The sequence below is a fragment of the Lissotriton helveticus genome, chromosome 1_1 (assembly GCF_964261635.1).
Source record: "Lissotriton helveticus chromosome 1_1, aLisHel1.1, whole genome shotgun sequence".
NCBI classification, from domain to species: Eukaryota; Metazoa; Chordata; class Amphibia; order Caudata; family Salamandridae; genus Lissotriton; species Lissotriton helveticus.
Window position 1 is genome coordinate 1,626,380,104 of NC_136057.1, and position 16,716 is coordinate 1,626,396,819.

General features: G+C 49.8%; 1 protein-coding gene across 1 annotated transcript in view; it reads right to left on the reverse strand.

Moving 5' to 3' along the window:
- LOC144829382 (gametocyte-specific factor 1-like) overlaps positions 1–16,716 on the reverse strand; it is a 513,976-nt gene that overhangs the window by 213,855 nt on the left and 283,405 nt on the right. The gene's annotated exons all lie outside the window — the stretch shown is intronic.

Genomic DNA, 16,716 nt, shown 5'->3' on the forward strand with positions numbered 1-16,716 from the left:
TTGAGGCAATTAAATAAAATACATGCATCACACACATACAAAATACAAACAATTACATTAATACAAAATCAAAATTTCTAACATCTATATTTCTGCGAACGACATCAACACTTCGATATTTTTTACATCTATGTCTTTGCAAATGATATTAAACACTTCGACATTTCGTGCTGATATTGTTTTCGTAAAAGGCTTCTTATGTTGACAATCCCAAGGTCTCTTACGGTGTGTTACAGTAGTTGAGACAGGGCAATTAATTAACTTCCCACCCCACTCCCCCACAAACCCACACCCAGTGTAGAAAGCTAACCCACATAAACAGTAACAAACTGGCACCGTGCCTTTAAGGTAGCCATCACCCCTAGCTCCCATCATGCCTCAGGGTGACAGTTAGGTCAGCTGATCTCTGCGGATAACCGCAGACCATTTTAGAAACCGATGTATCATGTTCACTTGCCAGGGGAGGCGGGTGGGTTGCTTATGACTTTGATGAGGATACCCTTGGAAGAGAAGAAATGCGTTACTTACCTGTAACTGCAGTTATCCAGTATTAGTGTCTTTCATAGATTCACATGCCTGAATTATTCCCCGTCGTCGAGACGGGAGTCTCCGGTATATAAAAAAGTAATGTCCTAGAGACATACATAGAAAAGAATAGGCCTAAGGATCCCACCTTAGTGTCCTATCCACGTCCTTTTGTAAAAAGGACCAAAATAGAGTAGGCCCAAGGGTCCCACCTTAGTGGCCTATCTGTGTCCTTTTGTAAAAAGGACCAAAGTAAAGAAGCCAACCAATCAGCTACTACCTCCTTCTAGAACCTTCCTGTTAGGAGCCTAGGTCTCTCAGATTTTCGTACGCACCAAGCTAGGTAGGCGTAAACTTGTTAGAGAGATAGGCGAGTCCTTCCAGGGGAGGCGGGAGGGTGCATGTGAATCTATGAAAGACACTAATACTGGATAACTGCAGTTACAGGTAAGTAACGCATTTCCTATCCAGTATTTGGGTGTCTTTCATAGATTCACATGCCTGAATCAGAGTAGCAAGCAATATATTATGCACATTTTTGATGGATCATATATGAGTCTGTAGATAATACATATCACGCGACTGCAAACCACCAAAATGCATTGTCACGTAAATTAGTAAAAGAATGTGCATACCAGTAAAGGATGGAGGGATGTCGGAAGGCTCACCTCACTGGAATAGATGGCGAAGCACTGCTCGGCCCACTGCTGCATCCTTCATCAGCTCAGTATCCAGGCAATAGTGCCTGGTGAAGGTATGCGGGGACTTCCAGGTCGCCGCTCTGCAGATGTCCAATATCGGCACTCCAGCAAACAGTGCCGCAGACATGGACATGGCTCTTGTCGAATGAGCTTTGACTCTTGAGTCCAAAGGTCGTCCGGCCTTGTCATGGCAAAAGGTGATCGCCGAGGAAATCCACCTTGAAATGCTTTGTTTTGATAAGGGCATGCCTTTCCGTGGTCTACTAAAGGCAATAAAGAGTTGAGATGATTTTCGGAAGTGTTTTGTCTTGTCAATGAATGTTGAGTTTTCTCGGCTACAGTGGTAGGATTTGGAAAGAATGACCTGAGTACCACTGGTTCATTGAGGTGGAAGTCCGAGGGGACTTTCGGAATAAACCGAGGATTAGTTCGTAAGATGACTCTGTCCTCCCTGAACTGCATAAAAGGATCTTGAATTGAGAGAGCTGCAACTCACTGACCCTTCTGGCAGAAGTCAAAGCCAGGAGGAGGGCCGTTTTCCATGAGATAAATTTGATGTCTGCCCTATGGATGGGTTCAAAGGGGTGCTTCATTAATTGGTGAAGGACCACATTGATGTGCCACGACGGAGGGATCGGTCTTGGTCGTGGGAAGGACCTGAAGAGACCTTTAAGGAACTGCTTTATAAGTCTGTTTGCCCACAGGGATGGACCCTTAGAAGTCCTGGTGAATCTCGAGATCACCGCCAGATGCACTTTGATCGATGCGTGTGCAAGGCCAGATTGCGCCAGATGTAGTAAGTATGGCAGCAGCTGCTGTGGAGTGATGTGGAAGGGGTGCAAGCCTTCGGCCACACACCAAGAGCAAAACCGCTTCCATTTTTGTGAGTAAGTTTTATTAGTGCTGTCCGCTCTAGCCTTTGCAAGGACGTCTCTGCACTCCTGCGGGATGTTTAGGTGGCTGAATTCCCGGTATTCAGGAGCCAAGCTGACAATTTTAGAGAGCTCAGATTCGGGTGATGTACCTGTCCTTGTGTCCTTGGGACATTGTGAGCAGAGCTGGATATTGACGCAGGCGAAAAGGTGGCTGGGCAGAGAGGCGGTGAAGGTCCGTGAACCAGTGCTGCCTCGGCCAGAATGGAGCGATCAGAATGAGAGTGCAGGGCTCCGACTTCATCTTCCTGAGAACCCTGGGTATCAGTGGAAATGGCGGAAAGGCGTACGCAAAGACGTTGCGCCATGCGATGGAAAATGCATTTCCGCGGGTTCCTGAGTGGTGATGCCTGCTTGCGAAGCTTGGGCATTTGGCGTTCTCTCTCGTGGCAAAGAGGTCTATTCGCGGAGTTCCCCATTCCGCGAAGATGTGTTCCAGCACTTCCATATCTAGCTCCCATTCGTGGGATGGAGACCCCTCTCTGCTCAGAGCGTCCGCCAAGACATTGTCCTTGCCCGGGACGTACTCCACTTTCAGCATTATCCCATGTTCCAGAAGCCAGTTCCAGACTCTTAGCGATTCTAGAGATAGTGAGAGCGATCGCGTCCCCCCTGCTTGTTCAGGTAGTGCATCGTCGTGGTGTTGTCTGTCCTGACGAGCACTGGGGAGTTTCGAATGCGTGGTAGGAAAGCTTGTAGAGCTAGGAAGACCTAACTCCAATAGGTTGATGTGGAGCTGGGTTTCCTGGTTTGTCCACTTGCCATTGATCTGGAGTTCTTGGAGGACCGCTCCCCAGCCTTCTAGGGATGCGTCAGTTGTTATCACATGTAGCTCTGCGGGAAGCAGGAACGGCAATCCCTGTGACAGGTGTTTGAGCGATCTCCACCACTGTAAGTGGTTGACCATAGTTCGAGTGACTCGTATGCGGTCCTCGAATGATCCTGTACTTTGTGTCCATTGGTTCGTCAACTCCTCCTGGAGTGGGCGCATCTTGAGGCGGCAGTGGGGAATGAGCATGATACATGAGGACATCATGCCGAGGAGGGACTTGAAGGTGCGGACCGGTAAAGTCTTCCTTGATGCCACTGACGTGGCCAGGGAGATGAGTTTGACTTTTCTTTCCTGAGAGGGGAAAGCCTTGACGCGTTCTGTGTCTAGAGTCGCCCCAAGAAATGTAATGACCTTGTTGGGTTCCAGTGCCGACTTCTCGTGGTTGAGGGTCAAACCTAGACGTTGGAAAATATCCTGACAGGCGCTGGAGGATTTGGCTGTGCCGGTCGCAGATGGTGCCTTTACCAGCCAGTCGTCCAGGTATGGGAAGACCTGGTGTCCTTGTTGACGAAGGAAGGCTGCCACAGGGGAGATGCATTTGGTAAATATCCGTGGAGCGGATTTGAGGCCAAACGGGAGGACACAAAATTGGTAGTGCTGCCCCGCTACAGCAAACCTGAGGTATTTCCTGTGCCCTTTGAGGATAGGAATATGGTAGTAAGCGTCCCGCAGGTCTAAGGACGTCATGTAGTTCCCTTCCTCCAGTAATCCCAGGATTTCCTGGAGTGTTACCATACGGAACGATTGTTTCTTTAGGAACACGTTGAGTGCCCTGAGGTCGAGGATTGGTCTCCACTTTTTCCCTTTCTTGTGGATCAGGAAGAAGTGGGAGTAGAAACCTTTTCCTTTGTGGGTTGGTGGAACTCTATCGCTCCCTTCTGTAGCATGGAAGAGATTTCCTGAAGAAGCAATCTCAGGTGCCTGTGGGACCGTTTGCGAGGTGGTGCCGTCGGGGGAATCGTGACAAATTCTAGAGAATGTCCAAATTGAATGAGCTGCAGCACCCACCGATCTGTTATCAATTTCCAATTGTCTAGGAAGTGTGTGAGTTTCCCTCCAACTTCTAAAAAGTTCAATGGTGGATGGACTGGCCATTGACAGTCATTAGCGGTTGCCAGCGGGTTTTTTCTGGTTCTTCCCCCTGTAGTTCGACTTGCCGTAGGAAGTCTGACGCCCTTGCTGCTGTTGTCGCGGTTGGTATTGCGTTCTGTTCTGGTTGTATGTATAGGAGGACCTTGTGAGAAGTTGGCCTGATATGCAGTGCTCACTATTCTAGTGATCACTATGTATCAGTCCAAACAACCCTTATTGATGATTGGTTGTAAGTCAACCTTATAGACCAGCTATCCTAGTAGCATGGATACGAGCAGTCTAAGGCTAAGACTCTAGAGGGCGTGTTAAGCCAGCTGTTTTACCATCACATTACCCCTTGAACACCAAGTGAAAGGACACCACACAAGTTATGAAAATAAACAGATATTTATTTATAACAAGACTACCCTGAACTCTTTATGAGTCAGGGAGCTAAGCACACAACAAAACTCTTAAGAAAATACTTTAAGTCGCACAATTTACACAGATGCCCTAGGGGCACGAAAAACCATATACACAGTAAGTGGAATGCGAACTTGCTAGCAGGTAAGTAATACTTTTCTAGACTCAGGAATCGCTAGGCCTACAATTCTAAACACTGGGATTAGATGCAGGAGGCCTGTGGACGTCGTGTGCAGAGTGGGAACTCTCACGCGTAAGGCGGGAAAAAGTCTATGGAGGCTAGCAGTTGCAAAGTTACTGTTCTCGGGCGAACCCGACTAGGTGGATCAAAAACGGGAGTGGATCCGAACACTTAGGGTGTTGGACTATGCTGGAGCACCGGAGTACTCAGGTTACCTAGCCTAGGGGCTGCGGCTGCATAGGGTTGAAGTTGCGTCGGAAACCCTCGTTGAAGATCCAGGAGCCTGAAGAAAGAGTTGCTGGCAGGCGGCCAGTGAAGAAAGTTCGGAGTGATCCAAGCCTGGATCAGGGAAGAAGAAACCTGTAAGCAGAGGGGACCAAGTTCTGAATCACTAGCCAGTGATTTGAGTGGGAACCAGGATGGCACCGGACGAAGTCACCTCAGCCAGGTGAGTGGGCGCTGCTGGGCTCTGCAGTCTCTCGGACCAGGAGGCGTTGTCGGCGACCAGGATGGAGGTGCGAGCTGTTCCACGAAGGTACTTGCTGTCGACGTCGCTGGACCCAGGATTGGGCAACAAGTCTTGGCAAATGCAAGGCCCACGCGGTGGACCTAAAATGGCGTCTTGAGTGGACCAGGAGGGTCCAGGGTGCTCCTCTTGGAGGGGAGCAAGGGCTAGTCTGGAGCAACCAGACCAGCAGTGGATGTCGTCGTGGAGAGTCGTGAGAGGGCCACTAGCCAACGGGCAAGTGACCTGGACAACGCGGTGAGCAGCAAAAAGCAGAAGGGCCCCACGCAGATCTCGTGGATGCAGAGGGGCTGAACTTCGGTGCTGGAGCTGCTCAGGGTCGGGGCTTCTCTTACCCCAAAGCACTCAGTCGAGGGTCACTCGGGAGTCGTGCTGGACAAGCGTCGTGCAGTTCTGAAGATGGCCGGTCCCTCGAGGTCTCGTCACACCCACGGATCACAGCTGGGCTGATGATGTAGGTTGAGGTCAGAGGTGCCAGGGAAGCCGGTTCTCGTCGTGCTGGAGCAGTCTTGATCCGAAGGAGAGACTGGCAACAAACCGCGATGCTTGGTTGGTGCCTGCTGCTGCAGGGTGACTACTCCTTAGTCACAAGGGAGAATCTTGGGAAGAAGTCTTGAGTTCCTTTCGTGGAAAGTAGTTTCAGGATTCAAAGATGATCTGATTTGGAAGGGGGCCAGTTCCTACCTTTATCCTGCAAAAAGGGGCTGGCACGCGACTAAGTCCTGCCCTATGGGTGGGACTAGGAGGGGGGTGGTTACACCCCTCTCCTTTGGCGGGCTTTCCCCAGGTCAGGGGCTGGAGTGCCCCTGGAACTGGTTCCAGCCGGCCTATGCACAGTGAGCACCGGGGTGCCACTTGCAGTCACCTTCCTCTAAAGCCCTGCCTACCTAGAATACACAAAATCCTGTCTGGGACGGTGCTGGCACCGCCCCTGGCAGGAAACCCTTTGTCCTTGCCTCCTGGGCTGGGAGGACTCCCAGCAGCAGGAGGGCAGACTTGTGTCTCGGTGGCAGCATCCATTATGTGGAGCTAAGGCTCTGTTTGACTTTAACCGGGGTTACAGGCTACATACATGTCGTGTCCCTCTAGAAGGGTTGGAATGCTAACCCCGTCACCAGAATTGGCGAGGGGTTAGTATTCCAATTCGTATGACACCTTACTCGACATGTTTTGATAAAGCGATACCAGATTTGGCATATAACCGCGAGGATTATAATGCACTTAAGAGTATATGGTATGCGATATCATGGAAACGGCTAAGGGATGGATCCCGAAAGCCGCAGACAGGCTCAGCTCATGCCAGAGCACCATCTCACACGATTCCAAGCACTCTGCCTTCAGGATTGTTAAGGCCTGCCATAGGAGTGGCTGATAGGAGATCTGTGTGTCCATTTAGGTTTAGATATAGGAATACTATATCTACAGCAGAGGGTGGGTACACCACTCTGCCCCAGCTGTCAAGCAGCCAGTTGTGTCTGATTTAGTTAGTCAGCCCAGGGGTGGCATAATACATGCTGCAGCCCCTGGGAGACTTCTGGGTGCACCTCAGCCCTGGGTACAGGGACTTGAGAGGGCCCAGTGCCAATTCAGTACCTGGGTACAATTTGGAGTAGAGAGAACAGCTAGGCTGTGGGTCTGATTAGCAGGCCCACAGCCAGGGAAAGTCGTAAACCAGTGAAGCAAAAAGCAAAAATCTGGGTGATCATAGGATTGCAGACCCTACTCTCCTAAAGACCTGTTCTGGTAAGTGCCTCTATAAGAAGATTATCCTCTACTTTTGTTTCCACGAAAGGACTGGTTCCGGAATTGCAGTGTTCCAAGGGCTTTGGCTGTGTCCTTTTTGATAGTAGCTAAGGCCTCATCAATCTTTTCACCGAAGAGATGCTGGCCGTCGTAGGGCATATCAAGAATCTTCGTTTGCACCTCCTGGCGGAAAGAGGTGGCTTTGAGCCAGCCTTGTCTTCTGAGTACAGCAGCACCTGCCAGTTGCCTGAAACCGGTCATGGCGACATCCATTGCGCAGTCAATGAGCTCGGAGGCAGATGTCTGGCCTTCCAAGAGAAGCGAATGAGCCTCCTCTTTTAAATCCTCTGGCAGGTTAGATAGGTAAGGTGCAATATCTGCCCAGAGTTGCCGATTGTAGCGGCCCAGAAGTGCTATTGAATTTGCCACCTTCACTGTCATGGCCGACATGGTGGAGAAACGCTTGCCAATAGTATCCAGTTTTCTGCCTTCTTTGTCAGGTGGTGTTGGCAGAGGCGATGCTGGGTTACGTGAGTTTTTCTGTGCCGCTTGGGTTACCACAGAATCTGCCTTGGGGTGACCTGTGAGGCATGCTGGCGCCGATGAAGTCGCCTTGTATTTTTTATCAAGCCTGGGTACTACTACTGGGATTGAAGCTGGTGTTTGCATCAGTAGTTTCCCTTGCTTCCATATAAAGTCAATGATGGGAATTGACCTGGTTATCTTTTTAGTTGGTTCCTTGAAGTCGTACAGGAAGCACTCGGTTTCCTGAGATTCCATAGCCATATGGAATCGTTTGGCTGCACGCTCTACAAGGTTATGGAATCCACCGATGTCTGCGGGTGGTGATTCTGAGGACTGTGGTTCCGGGGAGGCTGGAGAAGGAGCGGTATAGTCTTGATCTGCATCTGGGTCAGACTCGTCTTCACGGACCTCGCCCTCTTCCTGGTCTCTTTGTTCGTCAGACGAGTGAATTTCTTGCACTGGCTCTTGTTCCCTACTAAGCACCAGAGGTGGCGGCTTGTGTCGGGTCAATGGAGTGGGTGCGTGTACAGCTGTAGGTGCGGCGGAGTGGGTTTCTCCGGAAACCGCTGTTTATAGTCCTGTATTAAGAATTGCAGGTCCGATACTATGGCCGCTGGTAGGCACACCATCTGTGTAACCTGTGTGCGGACTTGAGCGTGGACTGTATGTTCCACTTCTTCCATTTCCTCATCAGTGCTTTGGCACTTGACCGCAAGGTCTGATGGGCTTGTGGGTACAACTCCTCCTCCGACTCCTCACCTTGAAGTAGGTAGGTTGGAGGCAACTTTTGCACCCTACTAGGTGACGTCCGGTCTGGCGTAATTGGTTTCCTCGAGCTTTTAATGCCCATATGGACTGCCTGTGGCGGCAAGGTATCCATGGCTTGGGATAGTAACGCAGACTCTTTCCATTTCCCTGTTGGCGGTGCCACATGCGGCGCTGATGACGACGATGCATTTCCAGCACTACCTTCGTCGACGGTAATTTTCCCGTTGTCGACGGTGCCCCCGCCGACTGTGCCCCCGTCGACGGTATTCTTGTCGACGTGTCTTTCGTCGACGGGATGGTCGTCGTCGACGGTGCAATCGCCGGCGACTTTGACTTGGTCGTCGTCGACTTCGTCGTCGACGGTGAAAGTGGAATCGTCGATGACACTGGCATACTCGCCGTCGATGAAGGCGTCGTCTTCGTCGTCGATGAGGCCGACGATGCTGTCGTCGTCGACACTGTCGTTGTCGACGTTGAAGCAGTTTTTCGCGCTGAAGAGATCATCTACGCTGTCGTCGTCTAGGTCAGCGGTAGCTTCCTGGAGACAGGAAGATCCTTGTCAGACACTGAGGTTTTGCCCTCTGAGGACTTCTTGAGAGTCTTCTTAGGAGGGGTGTCTGAGGGGCTAGGGGAAGTAACCCTTGGCCTCTTCAAGGAAAATTGCGAGGCACCAGATACACTCTCACCGTCTTCTGACACCAGGTCGTCCGTCCTCTTCTTCAGCCTGTCCAGCCAGAGCAGAAGGCGCCCTTCTCTGTCTTTCAGGGTTTTATTTCACAAGGTCCTACATATTTTACAGTCCTTGGGTAGATGGTGAGGGTAGAGGCAATATAAGCAGGTTTCGTGCTTGTCCTCTACATGGAGCCTTTTCTTTCCACACGAGGAACAGGCTCTGAAGAGACCCTTTTTCTGTGAATCAGCCATAAAGTATGAATTTTTGGTAAAATCGTTTTTTGAAGAAAAATCCTGAGGAGAACTCAGGTGGAGACTCCCCGTGCGGTAGAAAATCTGAGAGACCTAGGCTCCTAACAGGAAGGTTCTAGAAGGAGGTAGTAGCTGATTGGTTGGCTTCTTTACTTTGGTCCTTTTTACAAAAGGACACAGATAGGCCACTAAGGTGGGACCCTTGGGCCTACTCTATTTTGGTCCTTTTTACAAAAGGCCGTGGATAGGACACTAAGGTGGGATCCTTAGGCCTATTCTTTTCTATGTATGTCTCTAGGACATTACTTTTTTATATACCGGAGGCTTCCGTCTCGACGACGGGGAATGATTCAGGCATGCGAATCTATGAAAGACACCCAAATACTGGATAACTAGGATTACAGGTAAGTAACTAATCCTTCTCTTCCAGGGGATCCTCATCAAAAATCATCAGCACATGAACAGAATAGCAAGCCCATCCCCTCATCCTGGGGGCAAGTAAACAGAGAACTATTCAGACATAGGAAACCGCCATTAGGCGAACACAGACTCCAAAAAATCAACATTGGAACAGATTCCTCAAGGAAGCCTGGCCCACTTGGTTACTGCTCTGGAATCTAAATCCATGCAGGAATGCCTGGTAAATGTATGGACCGATTTCCAAGTTGCCGCTTTGCAAATCTCGGCCATCAGTACATTGTGTAGGAACCCAACCGTTGCCGCTTTGCCCCTAGTCAAGTGAGCCTTAGGAGAAGCGAACAAAGGTTTATTTGCCAACTGGTAAGATAACCTTATACAAGACACTATCCATCTGGAGATGGTTAGTTTAGAAGCTGGTAAGCCCGTTCTAACAGAGCCATAGTTCACAAACAATTGGTCAGACTTTCTCATGGATTTTGAGTCTTCCAAATAAAACTGGAGAACCCTCTTGAGGTCCAGCGAATGCAGAGACCTTTCCGCTGGTGTCGTTGGATTGGGAAAGAAAAAGGACAGAGATCTAGTCTGATTTACATGGACCTCCGACACAACCTTGGGTAGAAAGGAAGGGTGGGTTTGAATAACCACCCTATTATGGTGGAATACGGTATAGGGCTCTTTGGAAGACCGCGCTTGAATTTCACTTACTCTGCGCGCATAAGTGATTGCTACCAGAAAAACCACCTTCCACGAAAGGTGTTGCAATGTTGCTTTATGGATGGGTTCAAAAGGAGGGCCCATCAACTTGGACAATACAAGGTTCAACTCCCAAAGAGAAGAAGGAGGTCGAACAGTGGGGTAAACCCCTGTAGGAAGTCCTTAACCACCTGTAGCTGAAAAAAGTAAGGTCGGTTAGAAGATTAACGATATGTCATAATGGCTGCCAAATGTACCTTTATGGAGGAGTATTTCAACCCAGACTTGGCCAAATAGACTAAGTATGGCAAGATTGTGAGAAGTTGGCCTGATATATGATGTTCACTAGTTCTAGTGACCACCTTGTATCAGTCCAAACAACCCTTATGGTGATTGGTTGTAAGTCAACCTTATAGACCCAGCTATCCCTAATGGTAGCATGGACAAAGCAGTCTTAGGCTAAACTCTTTTGGCATGTGAAGCCAGCTGTTTTACCACAATATAACCCCTTGAATACCAGATGAAAGGACACCACACAGGTTGTTATGAAAATAAACAGTATATTTATTAATAACAACACCTCTGAACTCTTTAGGAGGTCAGAGGGCTAAGCACATGACAATCTCTTACGAAAAATACTTTAAGTTGAACAAAATTACAATGGTGCCCTAGGGGCACGACAAACCATATACTAAGTAAGTGGAATGTGAAAGTCGATAAAAGGAATGGAGCTGTCCAGAGGCTGTAGGATCGATGGGACCACGCTACACTAACTTCAGGTAAGTAATAGGAGGCCCACGGAACACGTGTGCAGAGTGTGAACTCACACGCGAGATGCGTAACAACGTCTATGGACAGTACAGTTCAAGTTTTAAGGGGAGTACGGACAACCCTGACTAGTTAGGACAACAACGACTGTGGAACTGGACACTAGGACAGTTAAGACTACCCTTGAACACCAAAATGCTCTTGTTACCTCACCCACGGGCTGTGGGTGCATAGGTGCCAAACCAAAGTGTGTCGGGTTCTCGCGTTGAAGTCAATGGAGCCTGAAAGAAAAGATGCTGCAGGCGACCAGGAGGAAGATGTCCGGTGCGATCCAAGGGTGGATCAGTGAAGAAGAAGACCTGAAAGCAGAGGGGACAATGTTCACAGTCACTAGCCAGTGACTGGAGTGGAACCAGGAAGGAACCAGATGTCGACGTCGCGATCAGGTGAAGAGTGGACGCTTGACTCTGCAGCCACGTGAACCAGGAGGTGTCTTCGACTACCAGGATGGAGGCACGAGCTGTCCCACGCAGGCTCTCGCTGTCGGCGGTGTTGGATCCGGAATCGGTGTCAACAGGCCTTGGCAAAGGCAACCCACGCGGTGAGTGGCGAAAGCGTCTTGTGCAGACTAGGAGAGTCCAGGGTGCCCCTCTTTTGGAAGGGCGCAAGGGCCAGTCTGGAGCAACCAGACCAGCAGTGAAGATTCAAAGGTTCGTCGTCTAGGAGACCACTAGCCAGCCGGCAAGTGACCAGACAACGCGTCGAGCAGCAAACAAGCAGAAGGGCCCCACGCAGATCTCGTGGATGCTGGAGGGCTGATCTTCAGTGCAGGGGCTGCTCGGGCTGGGGCTTCTCAGTCCCCAAAGCACTTGGTCGAGTTTACCTCGGGAGTCGTGCTGGAAGCGAAGTGCAGGTTCGTTCAAGATGGCCGGTCCCACGTGTCTCGTCGCACCCACGGGTCTCAGCTTTGCTGCAGATGTGAGTTGAGGTCGGAGAGGTCTGGGAATCCGGGTTTTGTCGGGCTCTGAAGTCTGGATCCTCGAGGGAAGACGACAAAGTGAAGCCGCTGGACGCTTGATGGTGCCTGCAGTTGCAGGGTGGACACTCCTTGTCCACAAGGGAGATTCTTCAGTCTTCTGTGGAGCAGACGTCAAAGGCCAGAGTTTCTTCTTGTTGAATAGTTCAGGATAATCTAATTTGGATGGGGACCAGCTCCTACCTTTATTCTCCTAAAGGGGGCTGCACTACTGACTAGGTCCCTCCCCTGGATGGGACCAGGAAGGGGGGTGGCTACACCCCCTATCCTTTGTCCGATTTCCCGCCAGAGCTGGGGCAGGGATGCCCCAGCAACTGGTTTGAACCGGTGTATGCACAGGGCACCTTGTGTGCCCCAGGCATATGTCATTCCTTTCAGGCCTATCCTCCCCAATACACAAAATCCTGTCTGGGGTGGTGCTAGCACCTCCCAAGGCAGGAAACCCTTTGTCCAAGCCATCCTCGCTGGAAGGACTCCCAGCAGCAGGAGGTCAGACTTGTGTCTGTGGTGGCAGCATCCATTTTGTGATGCTGAGGCTCGAGTTAACTTTAACCGGGGTTCACAGTTACATACATGTCGTGTCCCTCTAGAAGGGTGGAATGCTACCCCCGTCGCCAGAATTGGCGAGGGGGTAGTATTCCAAATCCTATGACACCTTACTCGACATGTTTTGATAATGTTATACCAGAGTTAGCATTTAACCGCGAGGTTGATAATGCACTTAAGAGTATATGGTATAGCGTTATCATGGAACAGCTATTAGGACTTGGTTCCGCAAGCTGCAAACGGGCTCAGCTCATGCCAGAGCACCATCTCACATAATTCCAAGCACTCTGCCTTCAGGATTGTTAAGGCCTGCCATAGGAGTGACTGATAGGAGGATATGTGTCCATTTTAGGGTTAGATATAGGTATACTATATCTATAGCAAAGGGTGATTACACCACCTTGCCCCAGCTGTCGTGCAGCCAGTTGTGTCAGTTTTAGATGGCCAGCCAGGGGTGGCATAATACATGCTTCAGCCCCTGGTAGGCCCTGGGTACACCTATGCCCTGGGTACAGGGACTGATAAGGTGGCCCAGTACCAATTGGTAAATGCACCTAAAGTACATGGTTGTCAATTTAGAGAGAGAACAGCTAGGCTGTGGGTCTGATTAGCAGGTCCACAGCCAGGGAAAGTCGTATACCAGTGAAGCAAAAAGCAAAATTCTGGGGTGACCATAGGATTGCAGACCCCACTCTCCTACAAAGATGACTTCTTGCCCGTTAACTGGACTCCGTACACAACACAAGTAAAACCTCTTCCACTTTAGATAGTACGAGGTTCTTGTGGAAGGTCTCGTTAGCTCCCATAAAATGTCCATGCAGTCTGGTGGAAGATTTAGATGTCCATACTGAAAGACATCAGGAGCCATGCTGTCAAGCTGAGCAAGGGAAGGCTGGGGTGAAAGACCTCCCCCCCCCCCCCCCCCCCAACCCCACATTTTGGTAAGAAGGTCCAGCCTGCATGTAAGCCTCAGATGCGGGCGAACTAACAGCTGCAACAGATCCGGAATCCACCATTGGCGAGGCCAGTCTGGTGCTATTAGGAACATCTTCATTCTGGATCGCAGAAGTTTTGCCACTACCTTCGGAAAGAGAGGGAGGGGTGGAAAGGCGTATGCAAACGTCCCTGACCACTTTATCAAAAGTACATTCCCCCTCGTTCCTGGTTGGTAAAACCTAGATGCAAAGGCATGGCATTTTTGGTTTTCTGGCATTTTTGGATTTCTTCATCTGCGAAGAGGTCGATGCAGGGATGACCCCCTGCTGAAAAATGTCTGCCACCACGTCGTCGTTGAGCACCCAGTCTTCTTGCTCTTGGAAGTGACGACTGAGGGAGTCTGCTCGAACATTCTGCTCTCCTGGCAGATGGACTGCCGTGATAGATAGGTTCCTGGCCAACAGCCAGTGCCAAATCGCTTGGGCTTCGAGAGACAGAGGACAAGAGCCTGTTCCCCCCTTGCTTGTTTAAATAGTACATGGTGGCTGTGTTGACCAATATGGATTCTGACTGTATGAAAGGTTGAAAAGCCTTGAGAGCCAAGTGAACGGCCCGCAGTTTCAGCATGTTGATATGATAAGTTTGCTCGTTGGGGGTTCATCTGCTTCTTGTCTACAGATGACCTAGATGTGCTCCCCAACCCTGAAGGGAAGCGTCCGTAATCAGGGATTGCACTGGCAGAGGTTGGTGAAAACGAACTCCCACCAGGAGATTCTGTGGTTGCATCCACTAGAGGATGGACTTCTTCGCAATGGGGGATAGCAGAATCTGGTTGTTCCATTGACCAGAGGACTGATTCCATTGATCTTCTAGGTCTTGTTGAAGTGGCCTCATTCTCAACCTGGTATTGGGTAGGAGGAAGATGCAGGAGGCCATTGAGCCCAGCAGAGAAGCCACTTGTCTTACTGATGGCTGAGGAGTTTGTCATCAATGAGGGTCAAAGGCAACATCATCCTTCAGTCTTTCAGCCGAAGGAAACACTTTTCCTAGGACGGAGTTGATATTGGCCCCCAGATAGTGGAGCGACTGGGTCGGTTGAAGGACCGATTTGTCCAGAATGACATGCAGGCCCAAACATTGAAGGAGGTTCATACAAATGAGAAGGTGTTCCTGCACCATGAGAGGAGAGGATTCCTTTAGTAACCAATCGTCTAGGTATGGATAGACGTGTAGGCCTTGGCGATGTAAAGCAACCGCTATAACTGCCATACATTTCGTGAACACCCCTGGAGCTGACTTCAGACCGAAGGGTAAAACTTTGAATTGGTAATGGTCTTTTCCTACTGTGAAACATAGGAATTTGCGATGACGTGCTGTGATCGGGATGTGGAAGTATGCATCCTGAAGGTCTACTGAACACATCCAATCGCCTACCTTGAAGTGCGGAAAAATTTGCCAGAGACAGCATCAGAAATTTTTCTTTTTTTATGTATTTGTTCAGAATCCACAGGTCTAAGATGGGCTTGAACTTGTTTGGTTGGTCTTTTTTCTGGACACGGAAGTATATTGAATAGATTCCCTTCCCACTCTGCATTGGGGGGACCTCTTCTATCGCTTGTTTTTCGAGAAGAGTCGACACTTCCTGGCGTAGGAGGTCCAGATGATGCTGTCGAGATTTTACCTGAGGAGTCTCTTGGAGCCGCACAAAAACGTAGCGTGTACCCATTGTCTAGTATACTTAGCACCCATTGATCTTTCATTATTCTGCGCCACTCTTGAAAGTAGTGGGTTATACTTCCTCCCACGCAACGGTGCTAGAGGAAGCATGGACTCGTTGCTTTCCTGCGGTCTTTGTTGTGGAGGAGGATTGCTGCTTGTGTCCTCTTCCCCTTGAGGAGCGCCGTCCCAGGTATTAGGATTGCACCTGCTTGCTTTGTGACCATTGAGGGGTTTGAACCCTCCGTTTACCTTTACGATTATAGGGCGGCCTGTACCGCTTCCTTAACTCTTTTTCTCTAGGCCCACCGACTTCAAAGTGTCCAATTCGGCCTTCATTCTCCCCATCTCCTCATCTGTATGGGCCTCAAACAGAAGTACCCGAAAAAGGGAGATACAATATGCGCTGCTGTGCATCAGGCTTTAATGCAGTGGGGAGTAACGAAGAGGAACAACGTGAACATATGCCATGCGCATATGAACGAGCCACCAGAGATACTCTATCTGCTGCCGTGCTTATCACTTGGTTGGACACCAGAGCACCTTCTTGAATAATCTCTGTGAAGTCCTGCTGATCTTCCTTTGGAAGCTTCTCTTTAAAATGATCCAAAGAATCCCACAGGGATCTGTCGTATCACCCCAACAGGGCTGCAGCATTGGAAACCTGTAAAGAGGATGCCGCTAAGCCACAGGCTTTCCTCCCCCAAGAGTCTTGAGCTTTCCTCTCCTTATCGGGAGGAGCAGAGGAAGAAGAAACAACTGAGAGAGTTTTTTTAGCTGCAGTAATTATAACATAATCAGGGGGAGGATCTGATCTCAGAAATAGAGGATCCGATGCAGCCGGCTAGTACTTCTTTATGACAAGTGCCGGATATGCTTTTGCTGAAGCTGGAGCTAGAAATACGTCCATTACTGAGTTGATGACTCCCGGCACCAAGGGGAGCAGCGGTCTTGACACAGATCTTTGATGTAGCATCTCAAAGATAATGGACTTAGTCGTCTGAGTAGTGGACATGGTAATGCCCAACTTCTGTGCCCCTCTGGTAAGGACATCATGGAAAGTGTTCACGTTATGAATGGGTGACACTGCTAGGCGGACTATCTGTGAGGTGGGAGAGTAATCCCTCTTAGATGAGTGAGTTGAGGATGATTACCAAGATGGCGTAGGCCGCCTTTTGCGATGCCCATGTGCTGACCTGGATTTGGCCCGGTGCTCTCTGGTGAGAGTTTTAGGTGGTTTGTCCACTTCTTGCACCAAGCGCTGCAAAGGAGATCTATGCAATGGGCTAAAGTATTCCGCCACCTTTTGAGTAAGACCTGCAGATGCTGATTTCCAATGACGTAGGGGTTGCAGCCATCTGGGAGAGAGATTTACCGAGGGGGATCTTTGCCTCTTCGGAGAACTCCTTGGTGACAAACCTGCAGGCTCTTGATGAGAATGAATAGAAGC